Source organism: Myotis yumanensis, unplaced genomic scaffold (genome assembly GCF_028538775.1).
Source record: "Myotis yumanensis isolate MYYU_CA2020_CCGP unplaced genomic scaffold, mMyoYum1.0.hap1 SCAF_3, whole genome shotgun sequence".
Lineage (NCBI taxonomy): Eukaryota > Metazoa > Chordata > Mammalia > Chiroptera > Vespertilionidae > Myotis > Myotis yumanensis.
In genome coordinates this window covers 167,479,059-167,501,719 of record NW_027223754.1, presented here as the reverse complement: position 1 = coordinate 167,501,719, position 22,661 = coordinate 167,479,059, and positions in this window count along the sequence as shown.

Here is a 22,661-nt window from a genome sequence, read left to right as displayed (position 1 = left end):
ACTATGCCTGATCTGCATAATTCTCCCCTCTCATGTCAGCAATAAACTCAGCTTTGTGTTTTGTTTGTTTGTTTGAGATATTGAGTGATGGTTTATCACCCTCTGACAATCCAATAGATGACATTTCAAGCCACTAAGTTTGGGTGGTAAGTTGCTATGCAGCAAAAGTTAACTCATTCCCTCTGGCAATTAACAGATCCATCACAAATCATTCCATTTTTTATTCTCAAAAGAGTAGGATCCTGGGTCATTTGACATGTAAGTTGGGGAATATAGATGGTCAATTATTAATGGAAATTATGGTTTGTGAAAGTGGGTAGGAGTCAAAGATATCACTGTCGTAAATTCTGATTAATTTATGATTTGATACATTTTATTTTGTCATTCCCGTTAAAGTCTAGAATTTCAGATGTCTTAAATGTTTCTGGAGGCGTTTTCTACTTGGGCTTTAAATGCATTAGGGGCTTGATCCTTTATCTTAGAGTAATAAGGGTGCTGCTGTTGATCTTGTAAGGGCGTGTACTCTCATGTAAGTGCAGAATGATTTATGAAAAGCTGTTATCTAGAAGGTACATTTTAAAAGCTCTGATTTATTTTTCTGGCGAAAGAAAGAGGAATAATTAGGAAATTCTTGGAAGTGGGCTATGACTAGGTTTTCCCCCTCCTACATACACAGGCTTTCATTTGAAGTTCCCTTAGTGAAACATTGCTCAAAACATGCTCCATGGTATCTTGTGTTATTTTCCTAAAGAACAGCACGTGTTTTGAAATACTGAGGTTTGTCACATGCTAGTCAACAGCCAGATGATCAGCAAAGGAGGAATATGGCAAGAAATAGTCTGAAAAAATAAAATTGTTATTCCCACAATCAATTGTATTCAGTACACATTTAACATACATCTTGGTGTATAAAATGAACTGGGTTGAGGGCTGGAATTAGAGATAAAACCAAGAAAGTTGAACCTTAAATGGTATAATAAATAATTCTAAGTATATTTTTAAAGAGCACAGGGAGCTTTGGAAATGGTTTAAATACAGCAATGACATAATCAGGACTGTGTTTTAGGTATATCAGCATGGTATGTGTGTAGGATAAGTAGTATTGGGAAAATAATAGATGGAAGAACAGTTAGGAAACCATCACAGTACAGTATTTCCCCCTTATCCATGTTTTCACTTTCCATGGTTTCAGTTACCTACTGTCAACAGTGATCCAAAAGTATGAAATAGAAATTGCAATAAATAAACAATTCATGTTTTAAATTGCTTGCTGTTCTTAGTAGCATGATGAAATCTCACATTGTCTGCTCCATCCCACCCAGACTTGAATCATCCAGTGTATTCACACTGCCCGTTAGTCACTTAGTAGCTATCTGTGTTATCAGATAATTGTCTTAGTATCAAGTAACTCTTATTTTACTTAATTATGACCCCAAAGCCATATGCTAAGTTTCCGACCATTCGGTCGACCACTCGACCAGTGGCTATGATGCACACTGACCACCAGGGGGCAGACGCTCTGACCGGTAGTTTAGCTTGCTGCTGGGGTCTGGCAAATTGGGACTAGGCAAGAGGGCTGGACATGCCCTGGAGCCCTCCTGTGGTCCCTCCCCGGCCAGCCGGCCCCTATTGACCCTGAACAGGACTGGGCGAGTTGGCCCTGATTGGCCCCAATTGCCAGCCAGGTCGATGGACCCCACCTGTGCATGAATTCGTGCACCAGGCCTCTAGTATTATGATAATTTTCTATTTTATTATTGTTGTTGGTAACCTCTTACTGTGTCTAATTTATAAATTAAACTTTGTCATAGGTATGTATATATAGAAAAAGCACTATTTATAGGGTTTGGTACTATCCACAGTTTCAGGCATCAATTGGAGATCTTGGAATGTGAACCCTATGGATAAGGGGAGACTAGTGTACTCCAGGTCATGAGTTCATATGCCTGTTCTATCACTTATCAACCATGTAACCGTAGAAACCTAACAGTGGCATCTCCACCTCTTCATCAGTAAAATGAAGTGATGTTGACTTATAATATCCCCACAGTCCTTTGTAGAGCCTGAAAGACCAAAGCAAAACTCTTTAACACTCTGGGTTCTATGAAGCAAAATTAAAGCAACATTAGAGTTGGGTCATTGAAAGAGCAAAAACAGCCTTGGTAAGTGTTGGTCAAGGGAAAGCCTCCTTTGTTTACTTCAACCACCTCCCAGTGCAGAAATACCACCTACATAACAGTTGACAGATGGCCCCCAGTCTGTGCTTCAATACCTCCAGTGATAGGGAACTCATTCTCTTGAAGGATCCCACTTCATCCATTGCTGGGCAGCTCTAATTGTGTTTTCATTTGCTTTTATGTTGAGGTAAAATCTACTCATTATTTTCAGGTCTGCTGTCTGGAATTACACTGACTAAGGCTGCGTTTTATCTGCATGACTGTAAAACTTGAGTCCAGTCCCTGTCAGTTAACCATTCTAAAGTATTTTAACTGTTTTCTGAGGATGTGGGTTTTGTGCCCTTCTTCATCTTGAGTATCCAGAGCACAATGGGTGCAGTTTTGTGAATATCTGAATGCTGCTGGGACCGCCCCAGGCTCTTCCACCCCTCCCCCCAACACCCTTCCATTGCTGATGGAGCGAGCACACAGTTCAGACCCTTGATCAAAACCTGTGGTTCTTCAGGGATGAGGCTGGTGGAATCACCCAGGAGTTCTCTGTGGACTGTTAACAACTGAGCTGGCTGGGACTGAAGGTCCCATTTTCCCAGTGGGAAGGGCTGTACCTGAACCCAACTTGCCAAGGATAGGGTGGCCTCAGGGACTGCTGGCTTCTTTCCCACAGCAGGAGGGGTGGCTAATTCTCATAGGCCCTCAAGGTCTTATCTACCCTGCCCCCCTCCCCCCCAGCAGCTATCATTGTCAGTATTTCCCTAATCAGCAGGCACTTGACTTCAGTTGGCTCAACACGTGAGTGTGAAAGTGATGGTCTCATCTACTACAAAGTTCACTTTCCAGTTTAGACTATCAGGAGAGCAGGGGGCTTCAAGCCCCCTCAGGTTACTTGTTTCCCCAGTAAATCTTGCACCTGATGCCTATTCTGAAGTTGAAGTTGTAGAATTCACCTTCATCCACTTCACCGCAGAGTCCGCCCCCCCCGCCCCCCCCCACACACACACACGCAACCGAGGTTCCTCTCCTAATTTCTTCCCTTTACTGAGGGATGAGGTTGAAGTTTTAGCATTAGATGTAAATTCTGTTCTTTAAGCCATGTGGATTATATTTTTCACTTACTGGTTTTTCTTAAAGCCGAAGTATTAATTCCAACCTTCATCAGGAGGTGATACATGTTCTTAACCCCAAGGACACACTGTTAACCCTAAGTTTGCCTGCTGGCTGGAGGTAATGTCTGGGGGAAGGAGTCAGGCCTCCCCAGGCTTCCAGAACGGCGCTCTTTGGGTGGCTCATCCATCCACCTGTCTTTGGAGAGCAGCCAAGCAGGGATCAGGGGCTGGTGCTTGTCTAGGCAGATTTTAATCTGTGAACTTAAGGGTTCTGGAAGGTGAGGCTTTTAGTTCCCAAGAACCTGAACTATTGTTATTCAAGCTGGTTTCTGGCCATCTGTCCACCATGATACAGGTGATCCTGTGTAATGCCCCAGTGACAAGACGTCTGGTAGGAGAAATTGTATCATGCTCCTTTTCCTTGGGTGTCCAGCCTCGTCCCTTGTGCCTAAGTCAGTTGGTAAATATTTGTGTAATTGAATGTCACCGAATCGAGGATCAGGGAGGCAACCTTCGTGGGGAGGACAGGCTCACGCTTGCCAACTCCAACACTTCTTCCAAGTTCCAAAATAATGAGTTGTCAGCTCCCCCTGGGTTGCTAAGCCTTTGGGGAAGGAAGAAGTGAGCAAAACAAGCAAGTACATGCCTCAATCCAGGAGAGGAAGCTCCTGCTCTCAGACATGACGAGCTCCCAAAATATGCGGTGTTAACTCCAACAGTGCGCATCTAGCACAGCTAGCGACTGTCCAGGCGTGTGCGAACCAGCTCGGGAACAAAGAGATACCCTCACCCAATTGTGCCAAAATACATGAAAACACCACAAAAGCAGCTTAACTTGAATATTACATGGCTCCTGTAAAAGAAAATAATTTGTTTGGTAACTCTCTGTTATCATATGCCATGTTTTTACTTAACTGTGTCTCATTAGCCTGTTTGTTGTGCACCAGGTGTGTAAGTAATTAGAGAAGGAGCCCAAGGCACCATGTCTGGTCCACCATTCCTGGATCCCGAGTTCCAGAAAATGAGAAGCCTAAAACCAAGAAATGAAAAAATACTTTTCAATTCCTGCTGCTTTTCCTCTCTCATTCTGAAGCAGAGTGCTGAGAGCCATAAAGAGAATCTATTTTTTAAATATATTTTTCTTTAAATCTTTATTGTTAAAGGTTTACATAGGTCCTCCTTTCCCCCCCCATTAACCTCTTCCAGCCCGCTCCCATCCTCCTCCCTCCCTGCCCCCCAGGCCCTCACCACCCCATTGTCTGTGTCTGTGGGTTATGCATATAGGATCTCTTCCCACCCACCCTCCCTTATCTTCCCTCTGAGGTTCAACAGTCACTCAATATGTGGAATCTAATGAACCAAATAAACTGATGATCAGAGAAAATCTATTTTTTATTTTTCAATTACAAGGTACAGTCAATATTATTCTGTGTTACTTTCAGATGAACAGCAAAGTGGTTAGAAATCACGTACTTTACAGAGTGGTGCCCCTGCTGCTGCAAGTACCCACCTGGCCCCATACATAGTTATCTCGACATTATTGACTATGTTCCCTGTGCTGTAATCTACTGTAATTGAAATATTAAAGTAAAAAAAATTATGATTGTAGATTATAGATGCATTTCTGGACTTGCATTTCTATTTCATTGATTATTTGTCTGTATTTATGCTAGTACCACACTGCTTTAATTACCATAGCTTTGTAGTATGGTTTTGAAATCAATAAATGTGAGTCCTCCAGCTCTTTTTGGAAAAAAAAAAAAGATAATCTAACCATTTATGAGCTGCCAAAGAGTTTCAAGATGCCAGCCCTCTTTATCTTGTTCTGATCCCAAGTCGCTGAAAAACAGAATTGGTTTTAAAATACGTAAACCTGATGAAACAATCACCAATAAAGTTCTGGAGGAAGAAAAGGAGCTTAGTTTACCTTTTATCCTACACCTGAGAACATGGGGAAATCCAAGCAGTGGTGGTAGGAATTGGATTTAAAGTCTATCCAAAAGGCTGTATTTGAAGGGAGAGAAAAAACCTGATGCGGGGCGACCAAAAGGAAACTATTGCAGTCATTTCTGAAAGATATAAGGTCGTCTGAGTGATGAGGCAAAGGTGGGAAGCGTTGTCCTTGAGAGGGGACGGGAGAGTGCTGGGAACTGACTAAGGATCAGTGAGGGGTGAAGGATGATTTCCTTCTGCAGGCTGAGATAAAAAACACAGGAGCAGCAGGAGGTGTGAGGAGAAGATGAAGTAGAAGCTGTAGCAGCGTAAGGCTGCTACCTCCAGTTTTCTGGGTCAAGTAGGAAGCAGTGCCACCTGCTAATAACGAGAGGCGTGGGAGTGTGTTAGGGCCTCGAGGATGATGAAGATTTACAATGGTAAGTGAATATAGACAAGATGCTGACCACAGGTAACTAGAAGTGAAGGGCAGAACTGAGGACTCAGAGCCTGGAGAAGACAGCCTGGCAGGACAGGGTGATTTTCTCCAGCAGCGTCAACCGCCCAGCTGTTAGAGGAGAGAGCAGAGCGTGGCAACAATAGGCATAGGAGACATTCTGTAAGACACGAGATTACTTGGTTTAGCATATTCTGATCACCAAAATCTTGCCTGAGACAGACAGGTACCTCCTACCGAGGCTAAATACTGCCCCAGACAATTTGTGTTTTAAATGAATCACCGTGTAAAACAATATGCTTAGAGTAATTGGTGTGAGAAAGACTGAAGGGAGCTGCCTGGAGGAAGGGAGGATAGGAGAACAGGCAGGGCAGAAGATACGGTTCTAGTCTCAGGCAGTGTTGGTTGAGATATAACTCAAGACTTTATGACATCAACAGAAAGATGGATTTCTGTGTAGCTTTTTGCTTTTTATTTGTTTGTTTGTCTGACTTAATGTATGATTGAATCCTTAAAAGATAAAAGATGCAGGATATGTCATTTTTAAGAGGCAGTATGCTTTGGCAGGTAAAACCACAGGTGCCGGTAAATCAGCTCCCTGGGTTCAGATGCCAACCCTGCCACATTAGAGTCGTGTGATCTTCAACAAATTACCTAATCCTCTTCTATAAAGTGGGAATCATAATCTTACTTAGTTATATGGTTGTTGTGAGAATTAAATAGGTTAATGCATTAAAGGGCTTGGGAAAACTGCCTGCCCGATACATAATAAAAACTCAATAAATATTGGTATATATTTAACCCAAATAGCCTCATCTCAAAGAATCATCTTGTTCTTGGTATTAATATGAAAATGGCCCAGGGTCTGGTCCTATCTACAGTGCCCCCTGTCCTAGATTTTGATACATTCCTGTAGATTATAGCAGCTCTTACTCACTAAACTCTTCTGCTCATTTCTCATGTCCTGTGGTTGTGCTCTTTTTTCCAACTTTGTTGGTCCAAATGTAGATCACAATCTCTTGTCCTAGGTTTCCTCAAAGTATCTTCACCACAAGGCAAGGTAGAAGAATTTTATCCAAGGCTGAGAGGGTAACAGCAGCAGCTGTGCCATAGCACTGCAGCTTCCTGTGGACTCTCATGGAACGCCTGTGTTTTTGAAGGTCCATTGGATATTTCCATGGCCAGGAATGTGTTCCTGGCCACCGCTTTGTCTCACATGGCCAAGCTACCGAGCCTCTTCCTCTCTCTTTCAGCTTACACTTCTTCATCTCTCTTCCTTTTTAGCCTTGTCTCATGTCCTCTTTCCTGGCTGCCAGAGAAACTCCATCTTTGTTTTAGACCCCACGCCCCACTACCATGGCCTATCAGGATTATTAAATAAAAAAATAATTCTCTCTCAAAAAAAATGCTGCTGTTGACTTTTAAAATAAGTTTTACCTCATTAAATGCACTATATTACAATTAACTAATGCTACATAGTGCTGTTCTAATATAAACGTCCACCTCTGTATATCAATAATTTCATAGACTCTAGTAAAAAGCCTCCTTTTATACATTTTACTACTATTCTGTGGAGGTTCACATCACTGTTTGTGAGAGAGATTAATTTACCATTTTCTTTATTGTACTATTTGAAACAATTTTTTTGTGTCAAGGTTATACTGGCCTAAGGAAGTGAGTTGGGAATGCTTGTGTTCTCTTCTCTGGGAGAGTTTCTGTAAAGGTATTGTTATTTCTCCTTTAATGTGTATAAGAGTTTACAGGTGAGAACACTGAACCTGGATTTTGTGTGTATGTTTATGTGTGTAAAGGTTTGTTGATAGGGTGTTTCTCATATAAAATTTTAATGTTTCTTATAAATAAAAAAGAAAAATTAGTTATAAATTCCTACAGCCCATAAAATCTATACAAGCATGAGAAGAAAATGAATTTATCTGCTAAAAATCAATAATGCAGTAAAAACCATAATATTCAAAATTAATATTATTTCAGTGTGATGGAAAATTGTTTTCCTTGGCTAAGCTGCGATTTGAAATGTGAATGAGGTGTTGTTTGGGTCTTCTGAGATTGCTCTACCTAAGCTCTCTTGCGTCAAAGGATTACTCAAGTTTCCCATCCATTTTCTTCATTCAAAATATGAGAAACTTTTCTTATAAGGTACACAGTGACATCATTTGGCCTTCATTTAGCAGAAATGCCTCATCTGTGTACTAAATCCTCACGTTAGCTACCAGTGCGATGCTCTTAATAAAGGCTTTCTCCAAATACCAGTGCTGAAAGGGGGCTAGTCTTTGATGAGTATCTTTTTATATTCTCTCCCCCCCCCTCATCATTAACCCTCTTTATCAATTATCTCTCCTATTGAAACAAGTTCCACTTTCTGTCTCTCCTTTCCTCACCTTTCTGTTTCAGTTTCTCAGTTCCCTGGTCTCCCTCCCCTCTTTCTTGCCATTCCTGCACTCTTTGCCTTCCTTTTCTGCCTTAAGAATAGGGTTTTTGCATTATTAGAAACATTTCATATTATTCTTTTCTAGAGTAAAGCCCTTTTGACTTCACTATAGTGAGTTAATATTTATAAAGGACTTAAAATAGTTCCAGACATATAGTAAGCATTGTTTGTTATTCATTTTTATTTATTTACTAATTTAAAAATATGAACATACTCTGGGGCCCATCCTGCTTTACAGTGATTTTTTTAAAAGCACTTCAGGAATTAAACCACTCTGGAAGGTATCCAAGATGGACCTACTTCTTCTCAGTTTCATTGAGATGTAATCCTATATAATAAAAGCCTAATATGCAAATTGTCCCCTTGGGTGGGGGGGTTCTACTGGAAGTTGGACCAGGAGACTGGGAGTTCAACCACTTGCTATGACATGCGCTGACCACCAGGGGGCGGTGTGGAACATGGCGGGCATTGGTGATGCACTGCGACACACTGCGAACTCTTGCTGGCTACCTGGAGGCGGGGGTGACAGGGCCGGAGGTGCCGTGATAATGTGGGGAGCCCCCTCCTCCCCCAGCGCTCAGGTGCCGGGCACCCGCAAGGAGCCCACCCTGCATCCGCGCGGCCTCTTCCAGGTGAGACCGGCCACAGCTGCCAGGACTGCAGGGGCTGGTCGGGCTCCCCATGGGTTCACACAGGAGACAGTGTGCAAGGCCGGCTGGGAGAGAGCATACTGCCTGCCCGGCTTCCATGTAGCACTGCTGGGAAGCCCAGAGGCCCACTCTGAGCCCCAGACCTTGGCGTCTGGCTGTGCTCACTGCATCTCCGTGTGGGGACTCGGCGCCATGATTCAGGTGGAGGGTGGTGCGTGGGGGCCCAAGTGCTGCCCAGGGCCCAGAGGTCAGCTGGGACCTGCCCTTCCATGCCAGACGCTAGCTCTTCGATTGCCAGCCAGGCCTAGGGACCACACCCATGTACAAATTTCATGCAACAGGCCTCTAGTTAATATATAACATTTTATTGGTTTAAGGTGTACAACATAGTGATTTCCTATGTATATATATTGCAACATGTTTACCACAATTTTAGTCAACAGGTATCACCTCACATAGTTATAAAATTTGTCTCTCCCTGATTCAGGCAACCGCTAATATGTTCTCTGTATCTATGGTTCTGTTTTTTGGATTACACGCATAGTGAGATCATACAGGACTGTCTTTCTCTGTCTGACTTATTTCACTTAGCACAATGCCCTCAAGATTCATCCATGTTGTTGCAAATGTTGCAAGATGGACTTATTTTATGCTAAATCTTGCTCTTGAGTGTGATTAGAGGATGATTTTAATACCACCATGACAAAGATCCTAAACATCATTAATGCTGTAGCTGATATAGTGCAAGGAGAATCAACTGATGCTGAACATTAGGTCTAATTTCATGTGATTAAACTTAAATATTATGCATAAAAACAACCCTGTTCTTTTAGATGCTCAGTTTTGCTTTTCTTTTAATACCCAGCTTCACACATATATTTCTGCTTAACAAGACTGGATATTGGTTTTCCAGAAAAACTCAGGAATAATTGAAAGGAACTACACACCTATTAATCACATACATATATGTATTTGGGACAATTTTAATTATAACCTAAGTGTGGGGATTTTTTTAAAGGGCTTTAAAGATAGTATGAGAGTAGAGGTATATTTACAGAGAGTAAACACTTCCAAGTCAGAGAGGATGTACCGGAACATGCATTCAGGGCCCACATCCTAGGAAGCTCATAACCCGGAAAGCCTGGCCGGTAAAAGATGTTGAAAACTTGCAGGATGTGGAGACAGGATGTAGTGGGAAACCCTGACTCAGGCTCACCTGGGCCCATACAGCTCTCAGCCTCTTTGTTTTCCTGACTTCAAACACAATACATTTGTTTGATGGTCTTTTCATCTACACATGCTTCCCTAGGTTTTCCTGAGCTATGACCAGCCCATATGGATATTATGTGCAGAGCTCTCAGCCACCAAGGTGGCAATTTACCTCTTAAGTTTCTTCAAAGGAGCATTTTACAACCTCTGCCTCTCAGCTTTTGAGTGTGAGGAAATGATCATTTTAAATGAGGGTTGCAATAGACCTCAAATTTGGCACCTTCTTTGTGAGATGTAACCATTTTAGGAGTAAACAGGATGGCAGAGTGGGAGCTCTCATCAAGAATGACCATTAGCAGAGCTTAATTCAAGAATTTAACAGACCCTGTCGTTTGTAAACCGTCCTTTGCATGGAAGTACATAATTTGCTATGTAAATTCTTCAGCAATGCTGATGAAAGCCCATAAATGATTTGTGGCCAAGCAAGGATCCAGCTGTTTCCTCCAACCTGACCGGGCCCTATCCGGCAAAGTGAGTGTGACTGGCAGATGACTACCTCACAGGTAGGATGACCATATGTCCCCATTTGCTAGGGCAATCCTGGTTTATGCATATTGCTTCCACATCTGTCCAGTTAACAGCCCTTTCACTCCCAAGCATGTTCAGATTTAGATAATAAACTTAATGGACAACTTATTTATAAACACACAAGAGGTCAAGAAAAAGTTACATCAGGATATGTAGCATCTGCTCTTGTCCTACAGGATTTTGGGAGCTTTGATAAATTGTGATTTCTGCTCATTGAATTAGGAACTTAATGGAAACATCAGGGACACCATGGGGTGGGTCCTTCCCACCAATCTGTACTCTGCTGAGCACTGTATCCTCCACTTAAAGCAGTGGTTCTCAACCTTCTGGCCCTTTAAATACAGTTCCTCATGTTGTGACCCAACCATAAAATTATTTTTGTTGCTACTTCATAACTGTAATGTTGCTACTGTTATGAATCGTAATGTAAATATCTGATATGCAGGATGGTCTTAGGCGACCCCTGTGAGAGGGTCGTTCGACCACCAAAGGGGTCACGACCCACCGGTTGAGAACCGCTGCCTTAAAGCTAAATAAACAAGACCATTGGCATCATTTTGCTTCCTTCCTACTCTTTCTCTTCCTCTTCTTTTTCCTTCTTCTCAATTGCTCCAGATTGTTTTTATTTTTATTTATTTTAACTTTTTATTAATCTTCACCGGATGATATTTTTCCATTGAAGTTTAGACAGTTAAGGAAAGGAGAGGGGGAGAGGAAGAGAGTGAGAGAGAAAGGCAGAGAGAGAGAGAGAGAGAGAGAGAGAGAGGCATCAACGTGAAGAGACATATTTACTGGTTGCCTCCTGTATGCGTCCCTGACCAGGGCCAGGGATTAAACCTGCAACCTAGGCAAGGGCCCCTGACTGGGAATCAAACCCTCCACCATTTGGTGTGTGGGCCAGTGCTCTAACCACTGAGAACATCACCCAGGGCTATTTATTTAGTTTATTTTTAAAATTAAATGTATTGGGGTAGCATTGATTAATAGGATCATATAGGATTCAAGTGTACATTTTTATGATACAAGATCATTATGTTTCATCTGTATTTATCAGTGATATTGGTCTGCAGTTTTCTTTTTTGATGTTACCTTGCCAGATTTTAGTATCAGTTATGTTGGCCTCATAACATGTGTTAGGAAGTATTACCTCTTCTTCAATTTTGGTAGAAGAGTTTGAGGATAGATTTCAAATCTTTGAATGTTTGGTAGAATTCACTAGTAAAGCCATCTGGTCCTGGACTTTTATTTTTTGGGACGTTTTTGATGGTTGTTTCAATTTCCTTGCTGCTGATCAGTCTACTTAGATTTCCCAATTCTTCATGATTCAGTCTAGGAAGGTAATATATTTCTAGAAACATCCATTTATTTTAAGTTATTAAATTTGGTTGAATATAATCTTCATAATATTCTGGTATGATCCTTTGTATACCTGTGTTGTCTATGATAACTTTTCCTCTTTCATTTCTGATTTTGTTTATATGGGTCATTTTTTTCTTTTTTCCTTAATGAGTCTAGCCAGGGGTTTGTCAATTTTATTAATTTTTTTTCAAAGAATCAGCTCTTTGTTGTATTAATTTTTTGTGTAGTCTTTTTCTTTTCTATTTTATTCAATTCTGTGCTAATTTTTATTATTTCCTTTCTTTTGATGTCTTTTGGTTGCTTTAATTCTTCTTTTTCAAGTGCGTTTATACATAATGTTAGGTTATTTACTTGGGATTTCTCTTGTTTCTTGAGGTAGGCCCGTTATGATATAAATTTCCCTCTCAGTACTGCTTTTGCTGCATCCCAGAAGTTTTTGTGTTGTATTGTCATTCTCATTTGTCTCTATATATCTTTTTTTAATCCTCATTTGAGGATATGTTTATTGATTTTAAAGAGATGGAGAGAGACACACACAGAGAGAGAAACATCGATGGGTTGCCTCCTGTACATGCCCTGACCAGGGATTGAACCTGCAACTTAGGTATATGCCGTGACCAGGAATCAAATCCAGAAGTTTTGTGTATAGGATGGCACTCCAACTAATTGAGTCACTCAGCCAGGTTGTCTCTATATATTTTTGATCTGATCTTTTATTTCTTCTTTGCCCAGTCATTTCTTAGTAGTATGTTGTTTATTCTCCACATATTTGTGGGTTTCTTTACTTCCTCTTTTGCAGTTGATTTCTAATTTCAAGGCATTGTGGTCAGAGGATATGCTTAGTATAATTTCAATCTTCTTGAATTTGTTGAGACTAGTTTTATGACCCAACATATAGTCTGTCCTTGAGAATGTTCCATGTACTCAGGAGAAGAATGTATCATCTGATGTTCTGGGATGAAAGGCTCTGTAAATGTCAATTTGGTCTAATGTGTCATTTAAGGCTGATATTTCTTTATTGATTTTCTGTTTGGATGATCTGTCTAGAGCTGTCAATGGAGGATTAAATTCCTCAACTATGATTGTGTTTTGGTCAGTGCTCCCTGGTTCGGTGTATGTATATTAAGAACGGTTATGTCTTCTTGATGTAGTGTTCCCTTTATCATTATAAAATGTCTATCTGTGTCTCTTTCTACCTTTATTATCTTGAACTCTATTTTGTCAGGTATAAGTATGGCTATACCTGCTTCTCTGTGGATGTTATTTGCTTAGGGAATCATTTTCCACCCTTTCACTTTGAATCTACCTTTGTCTTTGTAGCTTAGATATGTCTCCTGAAGGCAGCATGTAGTGGAGTTTTGTTTTTGATCCACTCAGCTCCTCGGTGCCGCTTTCTTGGTGTATTCAGTTTATTTACATTTAGGGTAATTATTGATGTATGAGGATTTCCTATAGTCATTTTATCTTTTGTTTTCTGGTAACTCTGTGCCTTCATTGGTTCTTTTCCTTTGTGTTCTTATCTATAATTTCTGTTTAGTGATATTCCATACTCCTTTCCTCTTTTTTAAAGCTGTTTCTCAGTTCTGGGTGTTTTGTGTGTGGTTACCATTAGGTTTATGAAAAAGAAGTTTCATATATACAGTAGTTTTTTTTTCCTTTTGAATACATCTGACCTTCACTCTCCTTTACAAATTCTGACCTTTATCCCTTCCCCTTTTATGTTTTTGTTGTCACAAATTATCTTGTAAGTTTGTTGGTAGTCTTACTTATAGTGTTGTGACCTTTTATTCTATGTTTCAGATAGAATAACCTCCTTGAGTATTTCCCACAATGGAAGTGTTCTGGTGATAAATCCCCTCAGTGTCTGTATGTCTGAAAAAAACCTTTATTTATCCTTCATATTTAAAGGATAACTTTACTCTCTATATATTATTCTTGGCTTGCAATTTCTCTCTATCAATAGTTTGAGTATTTGGTTCCACTATCTTCTGACTTGTAGAATTCCTGTTGAGAAGTTCTATGATAACCTAATGGGCTTTCCTTAATAGGTTACTTTCTTCTTTTCTCTGTCTGCCTTGAGAATTCTTTTGTCATTAAATTTTGGCAGTTTTAATACAATGTGCCTTGGAGAAGGCCTCTTTGGATTGAGGTAACTAGGTGTTCTGTTTGCTTCTTGGATTTGAGGATCTACTCTTTCCATAGGTTTGGGAAGTTACCATCCACTCTTCGCTTGAAAAAGCTCTCTGTTTCCTTCTCCTTCTCTTCTTTTTCTGGTATGCCTATTATTCTTATTTTGATTTTTCTGATGGAGTTAGATAGTTCTTATAGAGCTCTTTCACATTTCTTTATGCTCAACTCTCTCTCTTATTCCCTTTGTATCATTTCTAGATTCCTATCTTCAATATCATTAATTCTTCCCTCCATATGGCTGGCTCTATTTACTATGCTCTCTAGTCCATTCCTGATCTTTTTTGTTGAGTTCTTCATTTCCCGAATTTCTGTTTGGTTCTTTTATAAAGTTTCAATATCTTTGGTAAAGTACTCATTTTGTTTATTAATTTGTTTTCTGAGTACATTAAATCACCTGTCTGTATTTTATCACATCTTATTGAGTATTTTCAGAGCTGCAATCTTGAATTCTCTGTCATTTATATCACATATTTCCATTTATTCAAGTTTACTTTCTGGAGACTTTTCATTTTCTTTTTGAGCTACCTTGCTACCTTGGTTATTCATGATATTTGATGGGTTCCTTCTCAGTCTAGGCATCTATGTATAAGTGGCATTAGTCTAGCAGATTACTAGAAGTGGTCTTTCTATTCTTTTCCAAAAGGTGGCATTGAATCACAAGTTTTTTAGCTCTGTGAAATCCAAAAGCTGATCCCCCCCTCCCCCCCCACCGCCACACACACACCCATTGACTGCCATCGATGGTCAGTGTAGCCACAATGCTTGGGAGTGGGGTTGTCTCGGGGGGAACCTGCTGCTTTTTTTGTTTTGTCCTCTCAGTAATGGTGATCTTAGAGCTCTGTGGGGGTCCTCCCTCCCCCATGTGCCCCAACCAAGGATCAGTCAAAGAGTGGACCCTTTGCGCAGGGAAAATAGTGATTCTGTAATAACACTTCTGGGGTTTGCAGATTATGTGCTCTACAACCCAATACTGAGGGTGACAGGAGTGAGTTTTGGGGGTCTATAGGATGACAGGGTGCCCTGGCTTTTTTTCTTTGTTCAGAATGCCACTCGACAACCATGGCAGAACCCCTGTGCTGTGTCCTTGCCCAGGTCTCTGGGCAAGGACACAGCTGCACCTTGCACTGCTCACTCCTGCAGGTGTGCTCATTGAGGTTTTCTGCTCTTCCTGGCTGAAGGAAGCACCAGCCCCAACCAGCTTCCTCCCATCTCTGGGCTGAGCCCTGCCATGAGCTCCTGGCTGCAGGGCTGCATCTGTGGCTAGTCTGGTCCCTCCTCCCTGTACCCCTCCCTTGTTCCCCTTGCCCACTTTTAGATGCTTCAATGCAGGGATCTCTGAGTCATGCCTGTATGTTGAGCAGGGGATCCTTGTTGAGTTATAGTTGTTCAGATTGTTGAAATTTCAGGGAGCAAGACCAAGGGGATTTCTCACACCGATTTCCTCTAGTAGTTTTTAAATTGCATTTTCTATTTTAGGAATCTTTGCCCAAGGATTGGAATACATAATACAGTTGCATGTTAGAAATTGTCTTAATTATATGCTTTACTGGTTACTTGTTCTATTTCTTCTAGTCTTGTTCTGTTTCTTGTATCCTATGTCATTCCATTTCTTGAATTACATTTTTACGTTGAGTAATATTTTCAGAAGGTTATGTGGGTGGAAAAAAAATTTAAATTGCTTGCATATTTGAAATTATCTTCATTTTGCCTTCATACTTAAATGGTAATTTGCCTAGGAGAAGTTTCCAAATGCTTTTCACTCAGAATATTTTGGCTATTTCTCCATGGCTTTCTAGCTTTTCCTCTTGCCAATCAGAAGTCTGATGCCAGACTCATTTTAATTTCTAATTTTTCTTTCCTTCCACCCTCTCTGATTTTGAAACTTGTCTCTCATTGTTTTCATTTTTCTTCCTCTTTCTGTGTTCTTGGTAAACTTCTTATCTTAAACTTCCAGGTTGCTACGTATGCCTCTAGTCCTCTCCATTCTTCTATTCAATCCTTCTACTGAATTTTCATTTGAGCAACCAGATTTTTTAACTTCCAAAGAATTATTTAGTGTTCTCATGCTTGAATTTCATACTATTTTTTATCATTTAATAGATATGATTTTCTTGAATTCTCAGAAGACATTTCTGTAAATAACTTTTTAGTATTTACTTAATTTCTTGCATTAATTGTGCTTCCCTTGAAAGTAATTCCTCTGTTTATTCCACTAATTAGCTTTTTTTTTCTTCTTAAATGTTGGGGCTTGGCTCTATAGTGGGTGGGCCTGTGTGATGGGTAGGTTTCTCAAAAGGCTTGAATCTTTGGGGTTTCTGAAGGTGGAGCACAAAGTGATGCCAAAATGTTAGACAAAAATGTGACCGGTGTTCTGATGATGGGGGCACATATAGGGCTCCAGCAGGACAAGTTTGCTTGTAGATTATGTTCCTACAAAATCCTTTCAAGAAGTCAAAGAATGTTTGGAAAATGAATTTCCTATGGAATCCTGTGTGTAGTTCATGAAGTTATGAACTTCTTTTGCAGATTGTATTGTATATGCGAATGTACTGTGAAGAGCTAAAACTATGCATGATTGGTATTAATCATGATGAAATTCTTTTGACCTGCTTTTCTTTTTTATATTCCCAGTCACCTAACTTTATAAATACTAAATTTTTAAAAAACAAACCCTCCGTATTGTAGGATTACTTCATACTTCACCCATGTATTTTCAAGTTCACAGACAGTAACATCACACTAAGCACTAAGGAGAAAATTCCAAATAAACTATAAAAATTATGAAGTACTAATGTTATAATTTGATGAAAGATTATGAAAAAATACACTCAAATTTTTAAGCTGTAACTTTATTTGGAGCAGAATTATTTTTACAAAAAATTACCAGTTTTAAATACCTCAGAACAAACTATTCAAAAAGTAACATTTTATTTCAAAAGGGTCTTGCTTATGTGGTCTGCCCTTTTTTTGTTATTGTGAATATTTACTTTATAAATGTATTCTCCCTGTTATCAAATCAGGTGACTACCGGTACTGAGATATCTGATATCAGAAGACTTTGTTCAGGTCATTTAGGATTCACATCAGCACAATGTCTATAAGAAACTGATAATACATATTAATGTGTAAATAAAGAAACATTCTCACAAAAATGGGCAAAGAATATAAGCAAACAACTTTCCAAAGGTTATAAGTATATCACTAAATATATAGTCAGATTTATGCTAAATAAAATAATGAAATACTATATTTCCTCACATAAAGGCAATTATTAAATAATGAGACTATCAAGAAGTTATCAAATTATAGGAAAATGAGTACTCTTGTGTACTACCAGTGAGCAAATAAATTGATGCAGTGATTTTGACAGTAATTTGACAGTTTCTATTAGATTAATTATGTGCAGGCTGAATGACCCAGCTAGAAAAATATTTGCATATGTATATGAGAAGATGTGAATGATAGCTGCATACTTTACTGCAGCATTTTTGTGATAATAAACATATTAGAAACAACAAATGACTCTGACTTGAGGAGTAGTTAAATGAAATGTGATAATTCATACACTAGAGTTACCATAATTAAAGCAATAAATGAAATCTTCATATAAATCAACAAAATATATCTTAAAAATTATATTGAGCCCTGACCAGTTTGGCTCAGTGGATAGAGCGTCGGCCTGTGGACTGAAGGGTCCCAGGTTCGATTCCAGTCAAGGGCATGTGCCTTGGTTGCAGGCACATCCCCCGTGGCGGGTGTGCAGGAGGCAGCTGATCGATGTTTCTCTCTCATTGATGTTTCTGATTCTCTATCCCTCTCCCTTCCTCTCTGTAAAAAATCAATAAAATATATTTTTAAAAATTATATTGAATAATAAAAAGAAAGTTATAGAATAAATATACCATATAAACTTACATTTTAAAAGGACACAAAAGAATTTTATGTTCTATTTATGGTATAAAATATAGAAAAAGGTCTGGAAAGATTCACAAAGAATGTGAAAGAAGCTTCCAGGTCTCTTAAGTGTCCAGAACTGGCATAGGGTCATTTCAACTATTGGTCAAAGAAAGTCTCAAGGCCAGCTCAGATTCAAAGAGACTTCATTCCTTGATGGGAGGAGTGGCAAGTGTATGGGCAGTGGTGGTGGTGGTGTTGGTGGTGGTGGTGGTGGAATTCATGGGGACCATCTTTGGAGACTATCTACTATATTTTCCTTTCTCTCTTTTAAGAAGTTAATATCCTCCAGTTCTTGGCTCTTTAACTCTTCCCTATATCTCCATCAAAGCTAGCTTTTAAGAAGATTTTATAGGATTCTTTTACTTTAATTGTTAACTTGAAACAAGATAAGACATTCTGATGGAACATTTACATTTTATATCTCTCTCTGATTGTGGCAAGAAATGATTTATCTTTCTTAAGACAAGTTCAGGCACTAACAAGAGGGGAAAGTGCTTTTTGGAGTTTTGCGTTTGAGTCACACCTCATGGTTTTCTAAGTGCTTCACCTTCTGCACCTTCTTAAAAGCTGGCTGGGGATAAAAGGGTAATATTACCCTGCAGGGACTGAGTTCTCCATTCACGGAAGCTGCCCAGAACTTGGCTCTGAGCTTCTGAAAGGTGTTCGTTGTTACCTGAAACAGAAGTATACTGTAACCACTTTCCCATGGCTTGCTGAGCCACAGTTAGTTACTGGCCATGTCCGATATCAAATGGGAGGGGAGGGACAACAAGAAGTCAGTGAGTCATCTACTCAAAACTATTTGTTGAGGTCAATGTTGCTGGCCACTATACAAGGCACTGAGTGTACCAGAAGTGAACAAGACAGTCAGGGTCAGCTCTCACAGAGCTTATAGTCTCATGAGATATAGAGGCAAGGAAACAACAAGAGTAATACGTGTTAAGTACAAATAAAGGGAAATTGTAAGGTGCTATGTGAAGACCACAGGGGGATCTAAACAGTGGTATGCTGGTGTTTAACATCTGGCTCTACCAAAAAGACAAAACAAAACAAGTGCCCCCCAATCATTTGTAGTGTTTGTCAATTTCCATGGTCTAAAGACTCCAACCAGTTTCAAGCAGCCATCATGATGTCACTGAGGGAGTTGTAAAGAGATACAGATCTTGAAAGCCAGCACAAGACCACTGCACTACTCCAGTGGATCTAAATGAGCTGGGGTAGGGGGAGAGGGATTTCAGATGCCAGAAAGGCTCTCTGGAGGTAGAACCATCTAAGGTGAGAACTGAAGGATGGGGAAGAATAAACCAGATGAAGAGGATCACAGAGAAACGTTCCATATAGAGGGGACAGCATGTGTCAAGGCCTGAAAGGTGAGAGAGGGCATGGCACACTCGAGAATTACAGGGGATCAGTGTGGGTCAAGTGCATAGTACTGAGTAGCATGTATGTGTGGGTCAGGGAGGGAAGGGGCACGTGTGCATGTGTTGTGTGCAGTGTGGTGTGTACACATTCATGGTGTGGTATGTCCATGTATGTATCTGTGTGCATGTGTATGCATGGGTGTTGTGTGGCAAATGTATGTGTACATGGTGCAGTAATGTGTGTGTGTGTGTGTGTGTGTGTCTTGGCTCTAGCAAAATACCATTGACTGGGTGGCTTAAACAGTAGACATTTATTTCTCACAGTCCTGGAGGTTGGGAAGTCCAAGATCAAGGTTTCTGCAAATTTGGTATCTGGGAAGGGCCCTCTTCCTGGCTTGCAGAAGGCTGCCTTCTTGCTGGGCCCTCACATGTAAGAGAGAGAGAAAGAGCCCTGTTCTCTATCTCTTCTTCTAAAGGCACTAATCTCTTTATGGTGTAATGAGGTCATCTTCATGACCTCAGTAGCGTAAGCCCTGAAAGTTGTTTTTGTTTGTTTGTTTGTTTGTTTTGTAATGCAAGTGGCTAATTTAAAACTTTAATTGCCAAAGCATCTACTAGTATTTCAAAGAGGTATCCACTTCTAAGACAGGTATCTCAAACACACACACAAGCCATGCGCTAAAAAAGAGCCAGGCTACCTCCCTGCACTGAGGATCCTTTGTTTCAGAGATCTTCGACAATTTCAATAACTGATCATATCGCCCTAACCGCTGTGGCTCAGTGGATAGAGCGTCAGTCTGCAGACTGAAGGGTCCCAGGTTCGATTCTGGTCAAGGGTATGTACCTTGGTTGCGGGCACATCCCCAGTATGGGGTGTGCAAGAGGCAGCTGATTGATGTTTCTCTCTCATCAATGTTTCTAACTCTCTATCCCTCTCCCTTCCTCTCTGTAAAAAATCAATAAAGTATATATTTTTTTAAAAAAATAACTGATCATATGGATACTTGTGTGGTTTTTCTCTCTCTTCCCATGCTTTAAATTCCCACTCGTATGTTTTAAATTCACAATAGAGAGTGACCTCACAAAAACTTAGTTCTCCACCCTTCACCCTAATAAAAGCAGAATCCCAGGCTCATGTTCTATCTGTCTATCTATCTATCTATCTATCTATCATCTATCTATCTATCATCTACCTACCTACCTACCTACCTATCTCTATCACTCTCCCTCCTCCCTGCCACCTCACTGTTTGGCCCCAGGTGTGCTATGTAATTTCCAGATCCCATGATAATAAACCTTTTTTTTAAAGTTTCCTGATGGTTATTTCTGAAAGGCATCTTGCAGTCATAATAACAATCACAAGAGCTGGGCTGGCCACTACTTTGGTTACTGATAGGCTGAGACCAATATAAAACACCTCATCTAAACCTAATTACCTCCCAAAGGTCTAACCTCCAAATACCATCAGATTGGGAGTTGGCTTTTCAACATGTGAATTTGGCAGGGATACATTCAGTCCACAGCAGTATGTGTGTCGCTGATAAAAGAAACATGGGACTGGGATTTGAAGAGTTGTATAAACCAGGAAGCTATATCCTGGCCCTTGACTTTAATACAAGATTCTGCCCAAATTGTGGGGCCACCTGTCTTTCAGGGAGATTTTGATATCACAAGAACCCAGCAATTTTACAACTGTCACTTGGTAAGTTTTCCTCCAGCTGAAGGCTCCTCTGTAGACTCAGAGGGTTCCTAGGGAGGATCCAGCTCAGTTCATTTGTGTTTCCTGTGGGAAGGGCTTTGATGCAAGGAGGGCCTCTCCCAGGTCACCTGGCAGGGAGGAGAGAGAGTGATAGAGATAGGTAGGTAGGTAGGTAGGTAGGTAGGTAGATAGATAGTTCTCAAACTTGCAACTCTCCCATGAGAGTTGGGGTTGGAAGTAAAATAATGTAATTTGATTAGATCATGCTAAATAAATAGCCCAAATTCTTCCTAACACTCTACTAAACAGTACTTTATTTAATAGCATTATTAAATAGAAAATGATCCATGTGATAAGCATCCTTCATATATATACAATCATTTGATGACATAGTCTGTCTTATCCTTTCTTTCCTGCAAGGCAAGGTGAGGACTAGTCATCTTAGCAACTATACCCTTTCAACAACCTATCAGTGGCTGACCAAGATTTGTACATTTAGAAAAAAAGATAATGCAAAATGGCAACTATTTTGGGCCTTCTTTAAATTGCCGAGTTCGCACAGGCTGAAAGAAATGGTGATTATACATCTGGGAACAGAGGTTTGGGCCACAGACCAGGTTTAGACAACCTCTTACTCACCAAGTAAAACTTGGTGAGTTTCCAAAATGTTAAGTTAAAAAGCTGACAATAATGGAAGAAATATGCCCATCACTTTAAGGAGAACAGTCACGTTTTCCTCTTGAGATGATTATACCAGAACCTGACTATAAAGTAATCACTCTCATGTGACTTATTCACAGATAATCCTGATAAAATGCTCCATGACCCTGTGCCAGGGAAGTTTGACAAGAAAGAATTGGGTTTCTGTTTTTATCCCTCCAGGGCTGGTGGAAAAACTCCAACTTAGTGACACAAACTTAACGTCAAACTGAGGCAGGATAGTAAGAAGCTAGGGAAATTTCTTGACATTGGAATAAGAGAAACTGAGACAAAATAATTAAACAAAGCCAAACAATTTGAGCAATTTACAGCCTGCTAATGAATCACAAGGTTTATCTTCCATGACCAAGGACGTAAGGAGCAAATGGTTTACATATTCCAGACTCTCTCAGGGCAGACCAGCCTTGGTCAGGTCCCTCTCCAGTATCCTTCTTTAAAAACTAATCATAAAATAACCCTGACCCCTCTACACACATTATAATGACTCAACATATGAAAGGACACACCTGAAAAGCGAATGAATATTCTGCTAAAACCTCCCTGGCACCTCCCCTAGGATTCCCACAGGCCTCAAGACCAAGAATCACAGTGTAGCTCTCACTAGCGATACATCCACCTTGTATCTCTGCTCTTTCTCCTGAACTCTAAGGGGCCCCATGAGACTTGCAACCAGGGGAGCAGCTCATCCAGGCTCACCCCCTGAACCTGTCTTCAAGGCCCCCTTTTTCTCTGACTTTCCGATGAGGTGACAGCAGCCCTGCCTTGGCTCACTTTTTTCACTGTGACTTTTACTTCTCAGTGAGCCAAAGC